This window comes from Balaenoptera ricei, chromosome 4, assembly GCF_028023285.1.
Source record: "Balaenoptera ricei isolate mBalRic1 chromosome 4, mBalRic1.hap2, whole genome shotgun sequence".
Taxonomy (NCBI): domain Eukaryota; kingdom Metazoa; phylum Chordata; class Mammalia; order Artiodactyla; family Balaenopteridae; genus Balaenoptera; species Balaenoptera ricei.
Window position 1 is genome coordinate 150,721,407 of NC_082642.1, and position 24,764 is coordinate 150,746,170.

General features: G+C 39.5%; 1 long non-coding RNA gene across 1 annotated transcript in view; it reads left to right on the forward strand.

The window, feature by feature from the left end:
• Nucleotides 1-24,007, forward strand: part of LOC132365559 (uncharacterized) — a 38,320-nt gene extending 14,313 nt beyond the window's left edge. The window contains exon 2 of the long non-coding RNA XR_009503122.1: nt 22,726-24,007. This is a non-coding gene — a long non-coding RNA (uncharacterized LOC132365559). The remainder of the gene's footprint in view (nt 1-22,725) is intronic.
• Nucleotides 24,008-24,764: the final 757 nt, after the last annotated feature.

Genomic DNA, 24,764 nt, shown 5'->3' on the forward strand with positions numbered 1-24,764 from the left:
GAATCTACCCAAGAGAATTGAAAAACTTATATCCACACAAACACTTGTACAGAGATATTATAGCAGCATTATTCATAATAGCCGAAAAGTAGAAACAACCCAAATGTCCTTCAACTGATGAATGAATAAATAACATGTGATATATCCATACAATGGCATATTATTTGGCAATAAAAAAGAATTTTAGCAAGCTATGTAAACCAAAAATAAATCATTGGGGCAATTTTTTTTTATTTCAAATCAAGGAACCTATTTATACCTAAACACCTAACCATAATAATGATAATAATAATACTCATTTGTTTACTATAGTTACTATTCTACATATCTCACTTGATTCTCATGATAACCTTCAAAAATACGTATTATCATTCCCATTTTCAGACGAGGAAACTGAGGTTCCAAGAATACTTTCTGCAGCCCCCAGCTCTTTTATCTCCAAAGCCCTGCCCTTCTTAGAGTTTCTGAAATGTCTGTCGCCTGCCACAGAACTGGCATCAATGGTGGCATTTTCAGAAATGTGATATCTCCTGCAGGATGCACTTGACCTTGGGCTGGCAGAGCAGCATGGAGGTAATGATGAAAAGAACCAGTTACAGTGTGGTTTCATGTTTTCCAACAAATATTTCTTGGGGTGAAGAAGCAAGACACACAGACACATGCAGTTTCTGTAGTTCTGATGGGTACAGGTCCAGTTGGTAATTAGGTAAAAGATTCAGGCACCAGGAAGTAGTTTTGCACCTGCACCCCAATAATGAATGTGGGAGCAGTTCTGAGTTCATGGACAGGAGGAAACTTTGTAATATATTCATTCATTCACTCCAATTACCCATGGGTCACTGTTTTCCCATCACTGGCTTGGTCTGGCTCTGAGGCAAGCTTCCTGGATCCATGGGTAGAGAGTTCTCTAGTTTGGTTTCTGGAGACAAGTCACTCTTGGTAACTCCTGGTTCCATGCTGGCGGCTCCTCCAGCTCCCCACCTGTCCTGACCCGGCAGCCTGGGCTCCTCTTCCAGTATGGTCCTCCAATCCCAGCCCAGATGTCCAGACCTATGTTTGACTCTGGGAGGCCTTGGACTGTTTTCAATACTTTTGCTATCGCTCACTGCTTTATGTCACCCTCTTTTTTCTGGTCTCTCTCTGTTTGGTTTCAAGCTCAGCAATGTAACAAAATTCTGTCATATTTCCATCCATTTGGAGCAGGACATTCTTTCTCATCATCTCAGGCTTCCACATTGAACAGAATGTTTATATCTATTTTTACCTTTTCCTTTGTGGCCTAATTGTTATGGACTGAATGTTTGTTTCCCCCCAAAGTTCATATGTTGAAGCCCTAATCCCCAGTGTGATGGTATTAGGAGGTGGGGCCTTTGGGAGGTGATTAGACCATAAGGACAGAGCCTTCTTGAATGGAATTTGTGCCCTTATAAGAAGAGACAAAAGACCTCTGTCTCTCTTTCTCTCTTTCTTCCTCTCCTACAATGAGAAGACAGCCCTCACCAAGAACCTGACTGTCTGGCACTTGATCTTGGACTTCAGCCTCTAGGACTGTGAGAAATGAATGCTTGTTGTTTAAGCTGCCCAGTTTGTGGTATTCTGTTAGAGCAGCCTGAAATCATTTATGAGTGTTTGAAGAGAATTTGTTTTCTAAATTTAGTCTGAAGTTCTACGCAGATTGCATTTGGCTTATTGGTTACTCAGTGTCTCCACGTCTTCACTTCTTGTTTGACAACTTGATCTGGTAATTTCAAAGAGAGCTGTTAACCCTATAAGGACTGCGGATTCATCCGTTTCTTTTATCTTGGAAAAGTTTTGCCCTATGTATTTAGAAATAATGTCATAAGGAATATATAATGGTTCATGACTCTTTCTATTTGGAGTTGTACCTATTATCATTATAAAATATTGCTTTTTGTCCTATTTAAAGCTGTTGGTCTTAAATTCCACTTTATCTGATCTCCATGTTGCCTCCATTCTTTTGTTTACTCTTGCCCAGTATATTTTCCCATCTCTTTCTTTTCAAGCTTTCTTTATAATTTTGTTTGGCTGTTTCTCATAAATAGCATATAACCAATAGTGCTTTAAAACTCTATTTTAGAATATTTTTCATTCCATGGAGGAATTTAATCTAGTCACATTTATTGAGATGTCTAATATTTTTGGTCTTATTTTTTCATCTTACCTCTTTTTTTAATGAGGTAACACAAGAAACACAAGTTTCTTCTTGTGTCTTATTTTTACTTTCCTTATTTTTCCTGGATTAGTCAAGGTTTTTGTTTCTATTTTTTAATCCTTCCTACCCATCTTGTCCCCATCCTCATTGGTAATTAGAAGTTCAACTGTGTGTTTTCTTTTATGATTTGATTTTTCCTAATCCCATATACTCCTAGTCTTTTCTTAAAAATGGAACATGGGTAGAAATTTTTTAAATCCTTGCAAAGTGCCAAAGTGTCTTTCCCTGGCCTCCTGTATGCATGATATTAGCCAGGCAGAGGGATCTTGGACCAGAGCCTTATCTCTCAAAAGCTGTAAGTCTGGCTCCACTGCTTGGGGGCTCTAGCTACTTCCAGTGAGGATCTGGTGCCATTCAAATTTCCTTCCCTATGTAAATATTTGCTTTTGTTCTCTAGCAGCTGGAGTTTGGGAATTCACCAGATTTTGTCCGGGGGTGATTTTTTTTTTCTTTTCAAATTATTATTATTTATCTTGCTTGGTGCTTAGAGTGTATTTACATTCGGTCCAAAAATTGGTCTTTATTCAGTTAAGGGGTGTTTTCTTCTATTTACTTTTCAAGTTTGCTTCTTCATATCATTTTTCTCTCCTTTTCTGAAACTCCCAATATTCAATAGCCGATATTCTCCCAGTGTGCAATATTATTGAAATGCACTCCCCAGCTCTCATATTTTATTCATGATTTTTATTTTATTGAATTTGTACTCTATGTTCTGGGGTCAATCATATCATTGATCATTCAGATCAAGTTGTTTACGGATCACCATCATGAGAAAGTAGAAGGCTGAGGGATGGATAGAAACTGTTAGCAATTTTTATACTAATTGCTTGGGGATGGTTTATACCTGGAAGGCAGGAGGATCCAAAACCCCTTGATGGGGAGACCACATCAGCAAGGGGGCAGCTTCAGATTCAGATGTCGTTTTCAGTCTGACCAAACCCAGGATGAATCCAGTTTCTAGAGAAAGTATCAGTGTTGACAGTTTTGAAGTTGAGTTTATCCTTTGATCTTCTTAATTATTTCCTGGAATCATGTCATTTCTCCCTCTGTGCTCTGCTTATGGGCCCACAAGCTTGCTCATCACCCCACCCTGGGTTCTGAGTATTGTTATCCTTTGTTCCTGTGTCAGCTTCCTCCTGAGCCTGTGTCCTCTGTTCACCTCCCACCTGTATTAGTCAGCTCAAGCTGCCACGACAAAGTACCACAAACTGGGCGGCTTAAACAACAGAAATTTGTATCTCACAGTTCTGGAGCCTGGAAGTCCAAGATCAGGTGTTGGCAGGGTTGGGGTTTGGCAGGCCTCTCTCCTTGGCTTGCAGATGGCTATCTTCTTGTTGTGTCCTCACAGGGTCTTTCCTCCTCACATGGTCTTTCCTCTATGTGTGCATGTTCCTGGTGTCCCTTTTTGTGTGCAAATTTCCTCTTCTTTTAAGGAACCAGTCAGATTGGATTAGGGCCCACCCTAATGACCTCATTTAACCTTATTTACCTCTTTTAAGGCCCAAACACAGTCCCATTCTGAGGTATTAAATATTAAGGCTACAACATATAAGTTTGGGGGACACAATTCAGTCCTTAACACACCCCTGGACCTTAGTGCAGGCTCGGTCTGTAGTAGATGCTCAGTTAAGTTTTGTTTATTGCTTAAATGAAAGCCTCCCACTGTGTTCTTTTTCCCTATTTTGATTTTCAAGCAGGTTGTTATGCATGAGATGGCAAATGCTTTCTTAAGATAAATTAAATGAATTACCTCTTTATTGTCTATTTTATCCTTAGGCAGTCATATTTTATGTAAAAAAAACTCTATAGTGGCGTGAATATATGGTCCTTTCTTTATTTTTTTCTTTTCCCCAAAATATCCTGCTGTTGCATGGTAATGAAGTGAGCTCTATGCCTGAGGTCAGATTCAGCCCATAGTCTCTGTGGCAAAGCCACTAAATTTCTCACAACAGGCCTGTGTTTGTCTGTGGGGATTTGAATCTGTGTTATTGAATGCTGGATTTACCTGCCTTGGGAATTTAGTTCCTTTTTTATTTCTTGGCATACTTTCTCTGTTTCATCATATTTATTTCCATTCTCTGCCCCCAGCTCTGACAAATCTGAATTTTCCAAAAAGCACAGAGAAATGTATTATACTGATTGTGTCAGTTATTTGTGGTTGTTCTTCGAGTTTATAATAATGAAAAGATGGAATTTAAATTTTTTCCTTTGGCTATTTTATTCTTTTGCATTCTTAATTTTTGTATTTTGCGTTCAGTCTCCTCACTGAATTTTTGATCTCTGAAAGAGCAATTTAAAATAGCCATCCAATGGTATATGTATCCACAACAGAGGTTGTTGCCAGGCATACAAAATGAATGGATTCCTTATTGAAATGTGAAATGCCTACACAGCAGAGTCTATGTATAGAACTGAGACGGAGATTTGGAATTGGATTCTACCATGGGTATCATCAGGATGACAGCTTCCAATGGGCTTAGAATTTCATTGAATTTAATAGTCTACCAATGCTATCTAATGAAACAATGTGATTTTCTTCTGCCATGGTCTCAAAAGCCAAGAAGAGTTCATGTCCTGGCCATTCTAAACTACTCGCTATGACCCACACTTTCCACACTCTGGTTCTTTTCTGGCTCATGAGCATGACTTTCCATTTGCTGAGAACACTCTTCCTCCCCTGCTCACTGGGCAGCCTTTCCTGATCCCAAACTAGCCTACGTGCTCTCTAAGGGCTCCCAAAGGTCCTAGCTGCTCCTCCTGAGCATATATAATGCTGATTTGAAAGTCGTTGCTGACATGTCTGTCTCTCCCTTTTGACTAAAAATCCTTACTATGCCAGACACCTCTTTGGAAGCTGATGTGGCCTATGGATCTTACCTCAAAATTATGTTTTAAGTGCATGAAATAAAACACATTGGGTTCTGATTCAGGGCAAGATGGAGTAAGCACGTTCCAACCTGTCTGAAAAGCAAACGGTAGTTTGCAAACTGGTGAAGAAGACAGAATCTGAAGAATCCCCAAACTTGTGGTGAGTTACCATTTTTTCCCCTCCAGAACCCCCCCAGCCTAAAGTCAGTACAGCTCTAAACCCAGAAATGGGCACTGGTGCCTTTAGAGAGAGTCCCACTCAGGTCCTGCCCTAGGGAGCAGGAAGGAGGTCTCCTAATACTGAGAAGTGGTGGAGAAATCCCCTGTTTTGTTTTCCTTTTCTCCATTCTCTTGTGCCCCAGACTCCAAGCCATCCTGTGGTGTCAGGGGCATGAGAGCTTATAGGATCCTAAAACTGAGGGAGGAGAATCATCTCTCTGATCAGAAGAGCTGTGGTCCCAAGAGCATAGGGCAAACTCCCAATGCTTTTTTTTTTTTTTCCCCCCTTTCTGCTACCACTACTGTCCCTGGACACAGATGCAGTTGTGGAAAATGCATAGAAGAGCAGGCTAAGTAAAGCCCCAGCTTTTTGGCCAGGGGACCAAAAAGTTGAGCCCCTGGGAACTGGAAAGTACCAGAGGGAAGGAAGAGCTAGGGAAAGCAACCTCAGAAAGTTGTTTATGAACTTCTGGGCTCACCCCTGAGATGCACAAGAATAGACCTGACCTCAAATAGCACACCATAAATTTTGAGAACTGAACTACAAAATAGACCACTGCCTAGGTTTCAGACTGGCTACTGAATAGTGTACACAGGCCCAGATCTGAAATCTTGGAAAACAGGACTTATATTAGAATCATAACCCATGGAAGACCGGTTGGAACTCAACCTGGTAGACTCTGATGAAAAAAAAAAAAAAAAATCAACATTCTCCATAGGATTTAGATAAAATCTAGAGTCTTGTAACATAATCATCCAAATGTCCAGGAAAGAATTAAAAATTACTCAGCACATATGAAGAATTGGGAAAATCTCAATTTGTATGGGAAAAGACAGTCAACAGAAGCCAATACTTAGATGACACAGAATTTAAAGCAACTATTATAAAAATACTCCAACATGTAAGAGCAAATATTCTTAAAATGAATGAGGAGATTAAAAGTCTCAGAAAAGAAAAAAAGATATAAAGAAGAACCAAAAGGAAACTTTAGGATGGAAAAATACTACAACCAATATAAAAACCTCACTGGATATGGCTCAATAGCAGCAGAATGAAGATGACAGAAGAAAGAGTCAGTGAACTTTAATGTAAATCAATAGAAATTATAAAATCTGAACAATACAGAGAAAAAAAGATTAAAAGTAAAAAAGAACAGAGTATCATCAACTGGTGGGAAAGTATCAAGTACTCTAACGATCTTATCCTAGGTGTCCTAGGAAGAAAGGATATGGTGCATAGAAAATGTATGAAGAAACAATGGCTAAAAACTTGCCAAATTTGTAGAAAGGCATAAATCTACACACTCAAGAAGTCTAAGAAACCCCAAAGAAGATAAACCCAAAGAAATCCATGCCCAGATATATCATTACCAAACTGTTGAAAACTAAAGAAGAAAAAACAACATGTAGAGCAACCAGAAAAAAACAACACTTCACTTATGGAATAAAATGATTCAAATAGCCATAGATTTCTCCAGAAGGAAATGGAACATTGTTAAAGAATATTTTAAAAGAACTGTCAACCAACAATTCTATATGCAGTAAAAATATCCTTCAGAAATGAAGATGAAATAAAGACATTCTTAGGTGAAAGACACACAAGAGACACTTCATTTCACCAGCTCTATTGCTTCAGGATGAGAAATGACACCAGACGGAAGCTGGAACATCAAAAATGAAGGAAGAACAACAGAAGTGGCACATACCTGGGTAAGTATGACAGACTATTCTTCTCCTCTTGAGTTCTTTAAATGTGTTTGATGGTTAAAAACCAAAATTATAAAATTGTCTAGTAGGATTTCAGTGTATGTTAAGGTAACAAATACGACAATGGCAACATAAAGGAGGGAGGGTAATGGTGCCTACATAGTGGTAATATATCACTTGAAGTGGTAAATATTGATTCTACATAGACTATGAAAAGTTGAGTATGTATATTTTAATCCCTAGAACAGCAGCTTAAAAATTACACAAAAGAATGGCACATGGCCCCAGCCATCTTGAATGGCAGTGTCTCCACAGCACTTCTGTGAGCTGAGGTATCGGGCATAGATTTTTGCTCAAGGATCTTTGGTTTGAAGCTGAGGGCAAGACCTCTGTACGCGGTACCCTATGAGCAAGTGAAACTGGACTAAGCGCAAATGAGAAGAAAAAAAAAGGAACTCATGTTTCCTTCTTCCTGCTGGTGTTCCCTTCTTCTGTCTGCGGTACTACTGTATCTGGTGCTACAACAAGTCAGTCACTGAGCTCTCACTGGCTGCCGGCAGCCAAAGTACCAGGTTACCCATCAGCACTCTAACTCAGGAGGACCTTCAAGATGGAGGAGGAGTAAGAAGTGGAGATCACCTTCCTCCCGACAAATACATCAAAAATACATCTAAATGTGGAACAACTCCTACAGAACACCTACTGAATGCTGGCAGAAGACCTCAGACTTCCCAAAAGGCAAGAAACTCCCCACGTACCTGGCCATGTGGCTGACAGGGTCTTGGTGCTCTGGCCGGGTGTCAGGCCTGAGCCTCTGAGGTGGGAGAGCCGAGTTCAGAACATTGGACCACCAGAGACCTCCAGGACCCACATAATATCAATTGGCGAGAGCTTTCCCAGAGATCTCTGTCTTAATGCTAAGACCCAGCTCCACTCAAATACCAGCAAGCTCCATAAAGACTGAAAGTGAAGGGATGGAAAAAGATATTCCATGCAAAAGGAAATCAAAAGAAAGCTGGAGTAGCAATTCTCATATCAGACAAAATAGACTTTAAAGTAAAGACTATTACAAGGGACAAAGAAGGATACTACATAATGATCAAGGGATCAATCCAGGAAGAAGATATAACAATTGTAAATATTTATGCACCCAATGTAGGAGCACCTCAATACATAAGGCAAATGCTAACAGCCATAAAAGGGGAAATCGACAGTAACACAATCATAGTAGGGGACTTTAACACCCCACTTTCACCAGTTGACAGATCAACCAAAATGAAAATAAATAAGGAAACACAAACTTTCTATGATACATTAAACGAGATGGACTTAATTGATATTTATAGGACATTCCATCCAAAACAACAGCATGCACTTTCTTCTCAAGTGCTCATGGAACATTTTCCAGGATAGATCATATCTTGGGTCACAAATCAAGCCTTGGTAAATTTAAGAAAATTAAAATTATATCAAGTATCTTTTCCGAGCACAACACTATGAGACTAGATAGCAATTACAGGAAAAAAACCGTAAAAAATACAAACACCAGGAGGCTATACAATACGCTAATAAATAACCAAGATATCACTGAAGAAATCAAAGAGGAAATCAAAAAATACCTAGAAACAAATGACAATGAAAACACGACGGCCCAAAACCTATGGGATGCAGCAAAAGCATTTCTAAGAGGGAAGTTTACAGCAATGCAATCCTACCTCAAGAAACAAGAAACATCTCAAATAAACAACCTAACCTTACAACTAAAGCAATTAGAGAAAGAAGAACAAAAAACCCCCAAAGTTAACAGAAGGAAAGAAATCATAAAGGTCAGATCAGAAATAAATGAAAAAGAAATGAAGGAAACAATAGCAAAGATCAATAAAACTAAAAGCTGGTTCTTTGAGAAGATAAACAGAATTGATAAACCATTAGCCAGACTCATCAAGAAAAAAAGAGAGAAAACTCAAATCAACAGAATTAGAAATGAAAAAGGAGAAGTAACAACTGACACTGCAGAAATACAAAGGATCATGAGAGATTACTACAAGCAACAATATGCCAATAAAATGGACAACCTGGAAGAAATGGACAAATTCTTAGAAAAGCACAACTTTCCGAAACTGAACCGGGAAGAAATAGAAAATATAAACAGACCAATCACAAGCACTGAAATTGAGACTGTGATTAAAAATCTTCCAACAAACAAAAGCCCAGGACCAGATGGGTTCACAGGCGAATTCTATCAAACGTTTAGAGAAGAGCTAACAGCTATCCTTCTCAAACTCTTCCAAAATAAAGCAGAGGGATGAACACTCCCAAACTCATTCTATGAGGCCACAGTCACCCTGATACCAAAACCAGACAAAGATGTCACAAAAAAAGAAAACTACAAGCCAATATCACTGATGACCATAGAGGCAAAAATCCTCAACAAAATACTAGCAAACAGAATCCAACAGCACATTAAAAGGGTCATACATCATGATTAAGTGAGGTTTATCCCAGGAATGCAAGGATTCTTCAATATATGCAAATCAATCAATGTGATACACCATATTAACAAATTGAAGGAGAAAAACCATATGATCATCTCAATAGATGCAGAAAAAGCTTTTGACAAAATTCAACACCCATTTATGATAAAAACTCTCCAGAAAATAGGCATAGAGGGAACTTACCTCAACACAGTAAAGGCCATATATGACAAACCCACAGCCAACATTGTTCTGAATGGTGAAAAACTGAAACCATTTCCACTAAGATCAGGAACAAGACAAGGTTGCCCACTCTCACCACTATTATTCGACATAGTTTTGGAAGTTTTAGCCACAGCAGCCAGAGACAAAAAGAAATAAAAGGAATCCAAATCGGAAAAGAAGAAGTAAAACTGTCACTGTTTTCAGATGACATGATACTATACATAGAGAATCTTAAAGATGCTACCAGAAAATGATTAGAGCTAATCAATAAATTTGGTAAAGTAGCAGGATACAAAATTAATGCACAGAAATCTCTTTCATTCCTATATACTAATGATGAAAAATCTGAAAGTGATATTAAGCGAACACTCCCATTTACCACTGCAACAAAAAGAATAAAATACCTAGGAATAAACCTACCTAAGGAGACAAAAGACCTGTATGCAGAAAATTATAAGACACTAATGAAAGAAATGAAAGATGATACAAACAGATGGAGAGATATACCACGTTCTTGGATTGGAAGAATCAACATTTTGAAAATGACTATTCTACCCAAAGCAATCTACAGATTCAATGCAATCCCTATCAAACTACGAATGGCATTTTTCACAGAACTAGAACAAAACATTTCAAAATTTGTATGGAAACACAAAAGATCCCAAATAGCCAAAGCAATCTTGAGAACGAAAAAGGGATTTGGAGGAATCAGGCTCCCTGACTTCAGACTATACTACAAAGCTATAGTAATCAAGACAGTATGGTACTGGCACAAAAACAGAAATATAGATCAATGGAACAGGGTAGAAAGCCAAGAGATAAACCCACGCTCATATGGTCACCTTATCTTTGATAAAGGAGACAAAAATATACAATAGAGAAAAGACAGCCTCTTCAATAAGTGGTGCTGGGAAAACTGGACAGCTACATGTAAAAGAATGAAATTAGAACTCCCTAACACCATACACAAAAATAAACTCAAAATGTTTTAAAGACCTAAATGTAAGGCCAGACACTATAAAACTCTTAGAGGAAAACATAGGCAGAACACTCTATGACATAAATCACAGCAAGATCCTTTTTGACCCACCTCCTAGAGAAATGGAAATAAAAACAAATATAAACAAATGGGACCTAATGAAACTTAAAAGATTTTGCACAGCAAAGGAAACCATAAACAAGATGAAAAGACAACCCTCAGAATGGGAGAAAATATTTGCAAATGAAGCAACTGACAAAGGATTAGTCTCCAAAATATACAAGCAGCTCATGCAGCTCAATATCAAGAAAACAAACAACCCAATCCAAAAATGGGCAGAAGACCTAAATAGACATTTCTCCAAAGAAGATACACAGATTGCCAACAAACACATGAAAAGATGCTCAACATCACTAATCATTAGAGAAATGCAAATCAAAACTACTATGAGGTATCACCTCACACCGGTCAGAATGGCCATCATCAAAAAATCTACAAACAATAAATGCTGGAGAGGGTGTGGAGAAAAGGGAACCCTCTTGAACTCTTGGTGCGAATGTAAATTGATACAGCCACTATGGTGAACAGTTTGGAGGTTCCTTAAAAAACTAAAATTACAACTACCATATGACCCAGCAATCCCACTACTGGGCATATACCCTGAGAAAACCATAATTCAAAAAGAGTCATGTACCACAATGTTCACTGCAGCTCTATTTACAATAGCCAGGACATGGAAGCAACCTAAGTGTCCATCGACAGATGAAAGGATAAAGAAGATGTGGTACATATATACAATGGAATATTACTCAGCCTTCAAAAGAAACGAAATTGAGTTATTTGTAGTGAGATGGATGGAGCTAGATTCTGTCATACAAGTGAAGTAAGTCAGGAAGAGAAAAACAAATACCGTATGCTAACACATACGTATGGATTCTAAAAAAAAAAAATGGTTCTGAAGAACGTAGGGGCAGGACAGGAATAAAGATGCAGATGTAGAGAATGGACTTGAGGACATGGGGAGGGGGAAGTGTAAGCTGAGACGAGGTGAGAGAGTGGCATTGACATATATACACTACCAAATGTAAAATAGATAGCTAGTGGGAAGCAGCCGCATAGCACAGCGAGATCAGGTCAGTGCTTTGTGATCACCTAGAGGAATGGGATAGGGAGGGTGGGAGGGAGACACAAGAGGGAGGGGCTATGGGGATATATGTATACGTATAGCTGATTTACTTTGTTATACAGCAGAAACTAACACAACAGTGTAAAGCAATTATACTCCAATAAAGATGTTTAAAAAAAATTAAAAATATAAAAATTAAAATGAAAGAAAATTACACAAAATAGTAAAAATGCAATAGATAAATTAAAATAGAAAACTAAACAATGTTTAAATAACCTAAAAGAAAGGAAGAAAAAGGGAAATACAGAAACTAAAAATAGACAAAGAGGAAACAAATAATAAAACGGTAGACCTAAATCCTAAATACCAGTAATGACATAAAATGTAAATGAACTGAACACACTAATTAAAAGATGTGTTGTCAGAACAGATTTCAAAAATGACTCAATTATATACTGTTTATTAGAAACTCATTTCAAATATAATGACGTAGGTAGGTTACAAGTAAAAGATGGAAATATATATATTTCACTATTCCGAAGAAATCTGGAGTGGCTAGAGTAATATCGGACAAATCAGATTTCAGAACAAAGATAATTACCAGGGATAAAAAGGGACAATAGATAGTGATAAAGGGGTAAATTCACACAAGAAGAAGTCACGCAATCCTAAATGGATATGTACCAAGTAAACGAGCTTGAAAATGTATGAAACAAAAACTAACCGAGCTGAAACAAGAAACAGACAAATCTACAATAATAATTGGAGACTTCAACATTCCTCTCTCAGTAATCAATGGAACTGGCAGACAGAAAACCAGCAAGTGTATAGTATACAAAACTGAGCAATACTATAAACAACTGGTTCTAATTGACATTTATAGAACACTCCAGCCCAAAACAGCAGAACATACATTCTTCTCAAGTGTACATGGAACCTTTACCAATATAAACCATATCCTGTGTCATAAGATAATTTTTTAAAAAATTTAAAGAGTTGGAATCATACAAAGTATGTTCTCTGACTATAATGGAATTAGACTAGAAATCAATAACAGAATGACTGGGAAAATTCCAAACCCTTGGAAATTAAACAACACACTTCTAAATAATCCATGAGTCAAAGAGGAAGTCTCAGGGAAATTAGAAAAATATTTTGAACTGAATGAATATCAAAATATAACATATCAAAATTTGTAGGATGCAGGAAACGCAGTGCTTAGAGGAAAATTTATACAATTAAAATGCTCATATTAGAATAAAGAAAAGTATCAAACCAACAGCCTAAGCTGCTACCTTAAGAAATTAGAAAAAGAAGAGTAAAATAAACCCAAAACAAGCAAAAGGAAGGGAATAATAGAAGTAAGAGTATAAAGCAATGAAACTGAATAAAATTTAAAACACAATAGAGAAAAATCAGTGAAATTAAAACTTGGTTCTTTGAGAAGTTCAATATTATTGATAAATCTATACAGAAACTGCAGAGAAAGAGAGTGCAAAAATTACCAGTATTAGGAATGAAAGAGGAGTTACCACTACAGACCTTGGTCATAAACTTGACAATTTAGATAAAATGGACAAATTCTGCCAAAAACACAAACTACCAAAACTCACTCAAGGTGAAATATAGATCAGTTGAATAGGCCTAAAATTATTTTGAAGACTGAATTTGTAGTTTAAAACCTTCTGTAAAAGAAATCTCTGGACCCAGACGATTTCACTAGCAAATTCTATCAAATATTTAAAGAGGAAATACAATGCATTCTATACGGTCTCTTCTAGAAAATAGAATAGGAGGGAACACTCCGCAACTCATTTTATGAGGCCAGCATTACTTTGATGCCAAAACCAGACAAAGATGGTACAATAAAAGAAAGCATATGGAACAATATCTCTCATGAACACAGATGCAAAAATTCTCAACAAAATATTGGCAAATATTCAGCAGTACATAAGCACATGAAGAGATGCTCAGTATCACTGACCATTAGAGAAATGCAAATTAAACCTTGAAGAGATATAACTACATACCTAGAATGGCAAAATAGAATGGTGAAAATTAAAAACTACAGGCAATACCAAGTGCTCAGGACGATGCAAAGCAATTGGGACTCTCATATATCACCAGTTTGGAAGGCCAAATTGCACAACTACTCTGCGAAACCACTTGGCAGTTTCTTATAAAGCTAAACACACACTTAGCTTATGACCCAACAATCATACTTCTAGGGAATTACCCAAGTGAATGGAAAACGTATGTTCACAAAAAAACCTGTACATGAATGTTTATAGCAGCTCTACTCATAATCATAAATACCTAGAAACAATCCAAATGTCTTTCAATGGATAAATGGGTAAATAAACTGTGGTACATCCCTATGGAATACTACTCAATTTAGCAATAAAAAAGAATGACCTACTGACACACCCAACAACTTGGACGAATCTTGAAGTTGTTATGACGAGTGAAAGAAGCCAATCTCAAAAGTTCTACATACTGCATGATTCCATTTAAATGAAATTCTATGAAGAATTTTATATGAAAAAATAAAACAATAGTGATGGAGACAAATCATTGTTTTCCAGCAGTGAGAGGTTAGTGAAGACAATGTTGTAATTTTTTTTCCCATCGAAGTTCATGAACCACTTTTGGAGAGGGTCTGTGGGCTCTGGGTTAAAAACCATTCTGTGCTATATACTGTGTGGAAAAGTGTCTCTTTTTTGTTTATCCTTCTATGCCCTGAGCCTAGTAGAGTGGACTGCCATAGAGTAGGCATTCAGTTATTTGGAGAATAAAAGAATAAATGAATGAACAAACTACGAAATGACTTATTAAACATAAAACGATGCATTGAGAGACTCTAAAGACTTTAAGAAAAATGGACACATTTTGTTTAACCCAACATATGCTCACTTTTGATAACTATGCCCTGGACCCTCTCCAATGACTCTCCTGTCTTGTGTTGTGGTACCTGCATTGTTTCTGAGCATCTCCTGCTTCCATCCTGTAGAGGGACCACAGTAAAATATACAAATCCTTTCTCCAGAATTATGCAGCTGTTGTCATCAAAATTGTAAATAACTGTTCAAAAAAGGTACACATGGGAACTTCCCTGGTGGCGCAGTGGTTAAGAATCCGCCTGCCAATGCAGGGGACATGGGTTCGAGCCCTGGTCCAGGAAGATCCCACATGCCACGGAGCAACTAAGCCCGTGCGCCACAACTACTGAGCCTGCACTCTAGAGCCCACGAGCCACAACTACTGAAGCCCGTGTGCCTAGAGCCTGTGCTCTGCAACAAGAGAAGCCACTGCAATGTGAAGCCCACGCACCGCAATGGAGAGTAGCCCCCGCTCGCTGCAACTAGAGAAAGTCCACGTGCAGCAACGAAGACCAAACACCACCACAAATAAATAAGTAAATAAATTAGTTAATTTTTTAAAAAGTACACATGGGAATTGGTGTTTGAGATTTCTCGTGCCCTGTAAGGCAAGACTTGGTAGGTGCAGTGTTGAGACAATAATGCAAATGGGAATCATTCAGGCTTAACAGGGAGTCTCAGGTGAGGGGCAGAACTGAGCAAGCACACATGGTACTTTGCATGAGGGGTTCCAATGGGAAACTTATGGAGACCTGAAAGCTAAAGTTGGAATTGGAACTGGACAGACCTTCTGCTCAGCCAGTAGCAGGGGCTGGTAGAGAACTCAATCACCAGAAGGTTCTGGAAAAGTTGCACAGACTGGATGAGTTGCTACACTTCATTGACCCTATCATGTACCAACACTCTCCTTGGTGACCCATAGACCTGAATAAAAGATTGGGAGAGTCTAATACCTTATTTCATTAAGTCAAGTCTAAGATGCCCTTGATTGTAAGCTCTACCATCATTTTATGCACCAATAAGAGAGGAAAAACGCTTCCAATAGACTATGACAGGTGCCTTTAACAACAGTCCTGAGAGACATATGAATCAATCACATCAGATTCCTTTGAAATTAATCTTCATCTCTTCTGAAGGATTTGGCAATGAAGCAAATATTTTGATAATAGAAAGTAACACAGCTTCCCTGACTTTGTGGGTATCTTCCTTCCTGTGGTTTCTAAGGCACTTGGTTGTTCCTTTACAAGAAAATGTGGACTTGTGATCATTCCTCTATGACAAATACTCACTAATATCACATTGACATCCTACTGCTTGGCTTCTGTGCCTTTCTGAGCACAAAATAGCTTGTCATTTCAATGCTGAATCAGTGAAAAATTTTTTGAGGACATTCTGAATGACAGTTAAGTGCACAAGTTAACAGATGCACATACCTCAGCTGAAGTGAGGACAGTGTAAACGGCTATGACCAAGTGGATGCATACACAAAGGCCACAGCCTCCATGTCATGACCACCAGGTGGCTGATGGCTTTTGAAAGGCACCATTGACTCAGATGCACCGGATTCCAGAGATGTTAAATTTTGCAAAACTATATATCTTAGAATCAGTAGAATACAGCAATTCTGTTAGATTCCATGATTTGGGAGAGTTCTGCCCCTAAGACATGATTCTTTTTTTAAAATTTATTTTATTGAAGTACAGTTGATTTACAATGCTGTGTTAATTTCTACTGTACAGCAAAGTGATTCAGTTATATATATATATATATATATATATATATATATATATATATATATATATACATTCTTTTTCATATTCTTTTCCATTATGGTTTATCACAGGATATTGAACATAGTTCCCTGTGCTATACAGTAGGACCTTGTTGTTTATCCATTCTGTATATAATAGTTTGCATCTGCTAATCCCAAACTCCCAATCCATCCCTCCCCCACCCTCCCTCCCCCTTGGCAACCACAAGTTTATTCTCCATGTCTGTGAGATTGTTTCTGTTTTGTAGATAAGTTCATTTGTGTCATATTTTAGATTCCACATATAAGTGAGATCATATGATATTTATCTTTCTCTTTCTGACTGACTTAGTAAGATAATGTCTAGGTCCATTCATATTGCTGCAAATGACATTATTTCATTCTTTTTATGGCTGAGTAATATTCCACTGTGTGTGTGTGTATATATATATATATATATATATATATATATATATATATATATATATATATATACACCACATCTTCTTTATCCATTCATCTGTTGATGGACATTTAGGTTGTTTCCATGTAAGACACATTTCTTGAATGTCCTCTGCCAGGAAATGTTCTAGGGCTACAGTGGAAGACAGGCTAGATGACTCCCTTGACCACATGGAGCTCACATTAAGTAGGGAGAGCAGACAATAAATGAATAAGCAGAAAAGTAATCACATTTTAAAAGTGCAACGAAGGAAATAAACGGGGGGGGGGGTGTTGAGATGGAGACTCACGGTGGGATGTGGGTAGGGTGTATCGTGCATTTGTGATGAGCTCTCTGAGATCTTGCTGAGTTCCAACTAAGTCAACATTTGAATTTTGGTCTCTGAGAGTCATTGATAGCCTGCAGGGTGATCAACTGTTTCGAGGTTTGCCTGGGACTGACTGGTCTCCTGGGATATGGGAATTTCAGTCCTAGTGCGAGCATTCCCAGGCACACTGGCAAGGCTGCTCGCCCGATAGAACCCAATAGGGGTTCTAACTCTGTTTCCTTTTAGTTTAATATTTGCATTACTATTTCCATGTCTAAGTGTGATACTAAACCTACAACTGTGGCTTTTATTTTCTTTCACTTCCATCTCTCCTATTTTCATAGAAAGAGGCTAATTTGACAAACATGACTTAAATCTTATAGTTACTAAATCCATTCCATTCAGTCACTCAACAACACTGATTAAGTTCCTACTTAAAGCCCTGTAGGGGGCTACAATGATAGGTCAAGGTGGCTGCCAGGGGTGAGAAGACCTGTCCACAAATGGCTAGAGGAAGATAAGGTGGTAGCCTAAGAGAGCATCCACCACAGTCTCCAGAGGTTAAGAGAAGGTGGGTGGCTGGTAAAGCAGAGATGAGGAGGGCAGGGAAAGCTGCTTTCATTTTGTAATTCTATTTTACTTTGGATAAACAATACAAACCAACATCTCTGAAGAAAAGTAATTTTCTTTGCCTTTGAAATGAGTTAATGGCAAAAACAACTCCATTCTTTCATGTTAGGAATCATTTTGGTGTAGCTTTCTGTTTCTCAATTAAAAGGCTAGCTGAACTCTGGATTGCAAATGCTTTCATGATTATTGGAAATATATATACATATATATTTTTTTTCTTTATAAAACAATGAAACATATATTCTTGGCTTTCCCTTCCAGCAAGGTGCCCTCACATGGAGAAGTCATTTTCATGTCTGTATACAAATGGGGTGATTAGGTTGTCAGAGATATTACAATCCTTACTAGTTTTCACAAACCCTCAGTGAACTTCATGTTTGATCTCTGCCTTCAGTTCAGGGTTGACATGTAATGACTCACACACCTGCTGGAATATTCCAAAACTACTGTATGAGTCCTTTGCTTCCCTCTTAGCCCTCTGCATCTCGTTTTCCCATCATAGCTCATAAACGTAGTCTTTAACGACTCATTGCATCAAATGCCATGACCAGACTTGGAAGCGTTGTAGTCTGAATGAAGCAATCAAACTCTCCACTTGATCACTCCTGTTTATTGTTATTTTTTTAAAGATGAAAGTTGTCAGATGGAAATGGGGGTGTTAATTCCTTATCCTATTCTAAAACTTTTGCTCAGATATGCCAAGAAAAGAGAATGTAAGTGTGAGAGTGTGTGTGTGTGCTTGAAGCAATAGCTTAGAGGAGACCAAAAAACCTTAAAGTAAAATTTGGAATCAACATTTAAATTAGGTATGCTTTACAGGCTGATGTTATTTGAAATCTGAAAGCTGATGTCAAAAATAGATTTCCCTTTCTTTCCAGAGTGTGGCAAAAAATAACCACATGCCTTCTTGGACTCCTGACTCTCACCCCAAAGGGTTTTCTTGTATAGGAACCAACAATTCCTTGGATGGAAACACTGGATAGGCTAGTCATTATTTTGAGATTCAGAAGATTGCAGATTCTTGGCAGACCTCGGTTGTTTTTCTAGTAGTAGGCAAGTGGTTGGACAAAAAGCAAGAAACGGATCCATGCTGCTGGCTTTGGGTTCTTTGAACAAATGAGACAGGTAAGTAGCTGCCTTGCTCATCCCCCCTCTTTGTTTGGAGAGGAAAGGTCGTGGTGGCTCTGATCCTGCCGTGGGATTTTGGTTTCCTGGAAACAATGGGTCCCTTCCCCTTTGCCTTTGGGGTTACCGGCCACTTGAGGAAGACCTAAGCGATGTCTGCCTTTGCCAGCACAGCTCATGGAGGGGTTAGAAATAGTAGGATTGCTTGTGGAGGGAGAACAATCGCTCCATTGTCAGATTTTTTTTTTTTTTTTCTCACTCTTCATCCAAAAGCTGGGTTGCTTGTAGCGCAGTTGGAGATACTGTGTTGAGAAGCCTTTGCTCATGGCAACGTTTCCTCTCTTCGTTTTCTGCTGCTTCTTGCATTGGAAAATTCCATGCTTTAACACTGGGATTATATGTCACCATTGCTGAAATCATAGACAGAGTCCACTTAATTGGCTGCAAGCACGAGAGATAGCCAGAGAGAATGGGAGACGCAGAGCGTTCCCTTGTATAAAGAGAGGATTGAACGAGGTCAGTGAACCAAAGAACCAGCAGGTCACAAACCCTCAGGGGGTCATGAAAATCTTCCCGGGTTTCCTGTCTTTAGAGGCAAAAATGATGCCTGTTAAAATTTTTAAAAAAAGAAAACGTATTTAAGGTTGCCCATAATCGAGGTGGGTGAGGTATTTGAGGGCCCATTATTCTAATACTTTGTATATTTTTGAAAATTTCAGTGAGAGGAAGTTTTTAGAAAGTATGTAAATACTTCTATTTTTCATCTCAGAACGATCTCAGAGCCCGCGGGTGGGTATCATGTACACATGCGCGGCAGGGAGGGGGCTCGACTGAGCATGCTCCGGAGTGGCCTCGGCCGATTCCACGGGGGGCTGAATCCCCCGCTCCCACCCCAAGGCTTCTAACGGAGGTATTGTTACGGTTTCCAATGGCCTTTATTCTTCGCCATATGTTCTTTGGTCCATATCCTGAATGGATGCTTTGTTAAAGACTAGAAGCATTAGCAACACAGATGCTGAGATTCATGTTAATAATTCAGTAAATTGCCTGACGATAATGTTCACTTTATCTAAAGATGGTCTCTTTTTGCGTCAAAATCTGTCCCTCTGAAGAGGCCCCTGGACCTCAGCAACAGTGTTACAGAAAGAAAAGACAGTGACAATTATGTCTAAATTTGGTTTTCACTTAATCAAGAACAAACTATCATACAGAAGTGATTATAAATAGCAACTAGTTGATTTTTTAAGCACAAAATATAAGAATTTCAGACATGAGGTCATGAAAGCAAGTTTTGATGCTCCAAACCTATATTTTAATGTGAGTGCCAAACAGCTAACACAAAGTAACTCTTTTATTGACTTCCTCCTTGTATCTGATGGCCTTGATGGTGGAGATCATAAAACGTACTGTTTAGTCAGTGTTTCCTAGTGACACTGGGTGCAGAAATGGTACAAGTTTCTAGAAATAGGGCATGTAGGCACGCTGGAAGGTTTCTGGGTTTTAGACACACTCCTGAAATCCAGTGTTAATCCTCACATTTAATTAAATGTTTAAATATGCTGAATATTAAAGATTATACTACTATGAGATTTATAATGTATGTGGATAAAATATAAACATTTTTTTTTACTCCTAGTTTCTTCTTTTCGATAGTACACCATCTTGGACATCTTCTGTGCGTGTCTCTCACCTTCTGGGCCACCTTTGATGCCAGCTGTTGCTGGGGAACCAGCTTTGTGCAGGTGTAACCAGACGGTGCCTTGTTTCAGCTGCACCCTGTGTTTCCCTTTCAGCCCTGGCCTTCTCTGGGACGGTATCCTGATACACATGTGTGTGCAACCTGGAAGTTGTGAGGGTGTCAGCACTTCATGTGACAATGCTCCGAAAGGGAATAGGAGTCTATGGGTTAATGCTTCTCTTTTTCTTCCATCAGGCTGAAAATTCTGATGTGCATTCTACACAGCTTCTTAGAGGGTCCTCGCCAGAGATGTGATAGATCACATGACCACCTTATCTCCCCCCTTCCCCCCTTCACTCCCTCCTGCCCTTGACTCCTGTCTGCTGGGATCACTCTCCAAAATAACCTTCCTTTACAAAAGCTCTGCTTTCTGTAGGGAACCCAGGGTACAGTAAGATGCTAGGATACACTAGAATGAAGACAGAAGACGAATTGCTAAGGGATTGGTTGGGTTCTCTATGTCTGTGAATGGGGTTCAAAGAGAAATCTGGGAAACCCTGGACCAGATGGCCATTGGAATCATGGCATGTAAAATAAGAATTGTCAGGTCCCCATCCAGCTCTAACAGGTTCATGAGTGCCTGAGTCTTCCACGAAGAACAGTAGGAGAAGATCCCCAAGCCTTGTCAAGCCTGTTGAACAGCTGTGAGTATGTGTGACATCGAGGAGAGGCAGAGAACAAAACCAAACAGAGCAGAAACATTCAGAAATCCCACTACCCTGGGAGACTTCTGCACTATTACTAGATCTAATTATACAACTGCAAGTGATGCTGGCCTATTAGAAGGAAATTGTTGATCTCACTCTAGGCATGGTCTCTGTCTACAAGTAAAAGTGGAGGAGACCCAGTCAGGGAGGGCTTCTTTGCTTCTGTCGTGATCCATTCCAGGGAAGCGTGGCCTTTGCATCAGCCAGGTTGTTGGCTGGACACTCGGGATTCTGAAAATCTAGTTACCTCCCTGTACCTGTATGATCTAATACAGTACTTCTGACCCCTGGATGAGACGGTCTTTTTCTGAAGGCACATTTCCACATGAGGGAGGTTAAAAATTCCAGTCCTTGGATCCCACCCCAGATCTTCAGCAATCTGTTCTGATAAGCCTTCCAAGTGATTCTGATGCCGGCTCAAGTTTGAAAACCACGGCCCCGGGTCTTTCCCTTCACACCCTGGCTTTCGAGCTTTGGTGGTCTTCAATATTGATTTCACACTCCTTCCCAGAGAATGGGCTTAGGGAACAAAAGATTACTTGATTAGCCAAGAGATCAGAAAGGGGCTAGGACTGTGTAGGCAGCTACCCAACTTGCAGATTATGTTCTGGACTTTGGAAGTCAGCTGCTTGGAATATGAGCTGTCTTCCTGGGAGTGATAGATATGTTCCCATGCCAACGTATTTAATCCTGAATCCAGCTGAAATATTGCTGCATCACAATGAAATAGGGCAGATCGCGATGTACCTGTAGAATTAGAAACCAATCAAAACAGAATAAGGCAATAAATGAAACAGGGATAGTATTTTCTTTATGCTAATATTGGTGGTGGAAGGAAAGGTTGATTTGGAGGCGGATGAAGAGATGAATGGGGATTTGTCAAGATTATGACGGAGTGGCTGGCCTTTCTCTGTAGAATGTCATGAGACTAATTCCTTTCGTTAGATTTGCCTTAAACGTGGTTCTGGACTGTTAATTTATCTTTTTCTGAAGTCAAATTTCTCACTAGGAGGGAGATAAAGAATGCCGAGACAAGTTGGCAAGAGTTGAAAAGGAGAGGGGAAAGAGAAGGGAATCAAAGAGAATGTGGGCTTGTTTTTTATTAACACGAGCGTCAACGGAGACAAAATTAACTTGTGAGCAGTGAGAGATGGATGGGCAGAGAGAAGACAGAAAGCAGACAAACTGACCACACAGTTTGGGAGCTCCTGTTCTGGAAGTGTTCCCTCCCATCATATTGTCCTTAGAATTGGCCCTTAATAGTTACATTTCATGTCATCTTGTTCCCTCTCTAGCCACAGATGGGCGGCTGACCAGAGGCCTTGACAATGACTACTGATATGGTGCAAGAAGATGAGCTGGACCAATCCGATGTCCCCCTTTTTCCTTCTGGGCATTCGAACTCAGAAATAGCCAGAATGTTTGTCCAATCCTTGATGGAAAGAAGTACATGGCTGGCTGTGAGCACTTTACATGTTCTCAAATCAAATGCTTCTAGCTAGGTTTCCTGTGGTGGCTAAAATACTTTCTTTGGGGGTTCACTGTGCATTTATTAACCATTCTATTTTTGTACCATACAAATTATCCTTGCTGATGGTTGAATGGCTGGATTTGGGGAAGGGTGGTAGCCCTAATAGAATTAATTAATTGAATAATATTGCCTGACAAATGGCTCTGTATACCAAAGAGGGATTGAGACTTAATTACTGATGTCATTTATCTCTCTATTTGCACCCCAACAATAAGTGACTCGTTTCTCATTAACGTTGGGTCATCTTCCAAAAGGAAGAAAAGAGGCCAAAATATCAGGGAGGGAAAAAAAAATTCGATGTCTTTGTTCCCCACCTCATTATCCTGATAACTCATAACAGACTCTGTTAATTAAATGGGCAGCTTTAACTGGCTGACTCCTGTCCAGCAATTACCTCAGAGAGAAGCACCACTGGGGGCATTTCCTTCCCTTGGGAGGATATGAAAGGAAGTCTGTATCAGAGGAAGGGATCGTTTCCCTGGCCATGCTGGGGGGATCACAGTTGTCAAGGCGAATTTCTGGACTGAAGGGCTGGAGCTGTTTCAGGGGTGTCCCATTATGGTGACGGCGGGGTGTCTGACGCTGCCCTCCTAATCTAAGGCTTAGGTCATTGTCCCCGGTGCCTCCAATCCCCCCGGGAAGATTAGAGCCTAATTAAACAGGGGAACAGGTGTAAGAGGGCCTGATTTAATCTGGCCAAATTAATTGCTGAGATTGGGCTTGCATTTGGTAACTGGAAACAGTGAATTAACTACAGCTGGAATACAGCTAATCCCTCAGTATTGCTGTGTCTGTGTGTAAAACAGACTGGACTTGCTGGGAACACAAACAAAGAGGGATTTGAAGGAAAGGTACAATGCATCCTTGCCTGGGAAAGGCTGGATAATGAGCCTCGCCACAGACGGTGGCCGTAAGTCTCAGACTGCGTGCCTAGGACAGTCCTGGTTTATGCCTGTTGTCCCTGCAAAATTATTAATGGTGCCCCCCTTTCATTCTTATAAAACAATCCCAGTTTGGACTATAAATAAATAGTTACCGTACTTCAATGTCAGTTTTAAGCTGCCTTTTATTTCTCTACCCAAAGAGTTATGTTATAAGTTGAATTGTGTTCCCCCAAAAGATGTTGAAGTCCTAACCCTTGTACCTGTGAAAGTGACCTTACTGGGAAATTAGGGTCTTCGTAGATGACCAGCTTAAGATGAGGTCATCTGGGTGGACCCACATCCAATATGACTGGTGTCCTTATAAAAAGGGGAAATTGGGACAGAGACGGATGTGCACACTGGGAGAATGCCTTGTGATGATAGAGGCAGAGACTGGGGTGATCTTCTACAAGCAAGGGGTGCCAAAGATGGCCGGCAAACCACCAGAAGCTAAGGGAGAGGCCTGGGGCAGCACCTTCCTGTGGTCCTCAGAAGGAACCAACCCTGGGGACACCTTGATCTTGGACTTCCGGCCTCCAGAACTGTGAGCCAATCCATTTCTGCTGTTCTAAGCCATCCATCTGTGGTATGTTGTTATGGCAGCTCTTGCAAATGAATTCAAGTGGGTACTGGTTTCAAAGCATCTGAAAACCCTCTCATTGTTCTTAGTGTTTACAGTTCATAGACATGAGCTGTCTTGGTGGCAAAGACTGGATGCAGCTCTAGGCTGAGAAGTTGGTCAGTGAACAAGCACCGATGTCTCAGGGCAAGGTGCTGGGGAGACGGTGAGGGAGACAGACCTGGTTCCTGGCCTCTGGGAGCCAGCAGTCTGGTGGGAAGGGAGGCAGCGCGATGACCTTGTACTTGATTAGTTAACTAT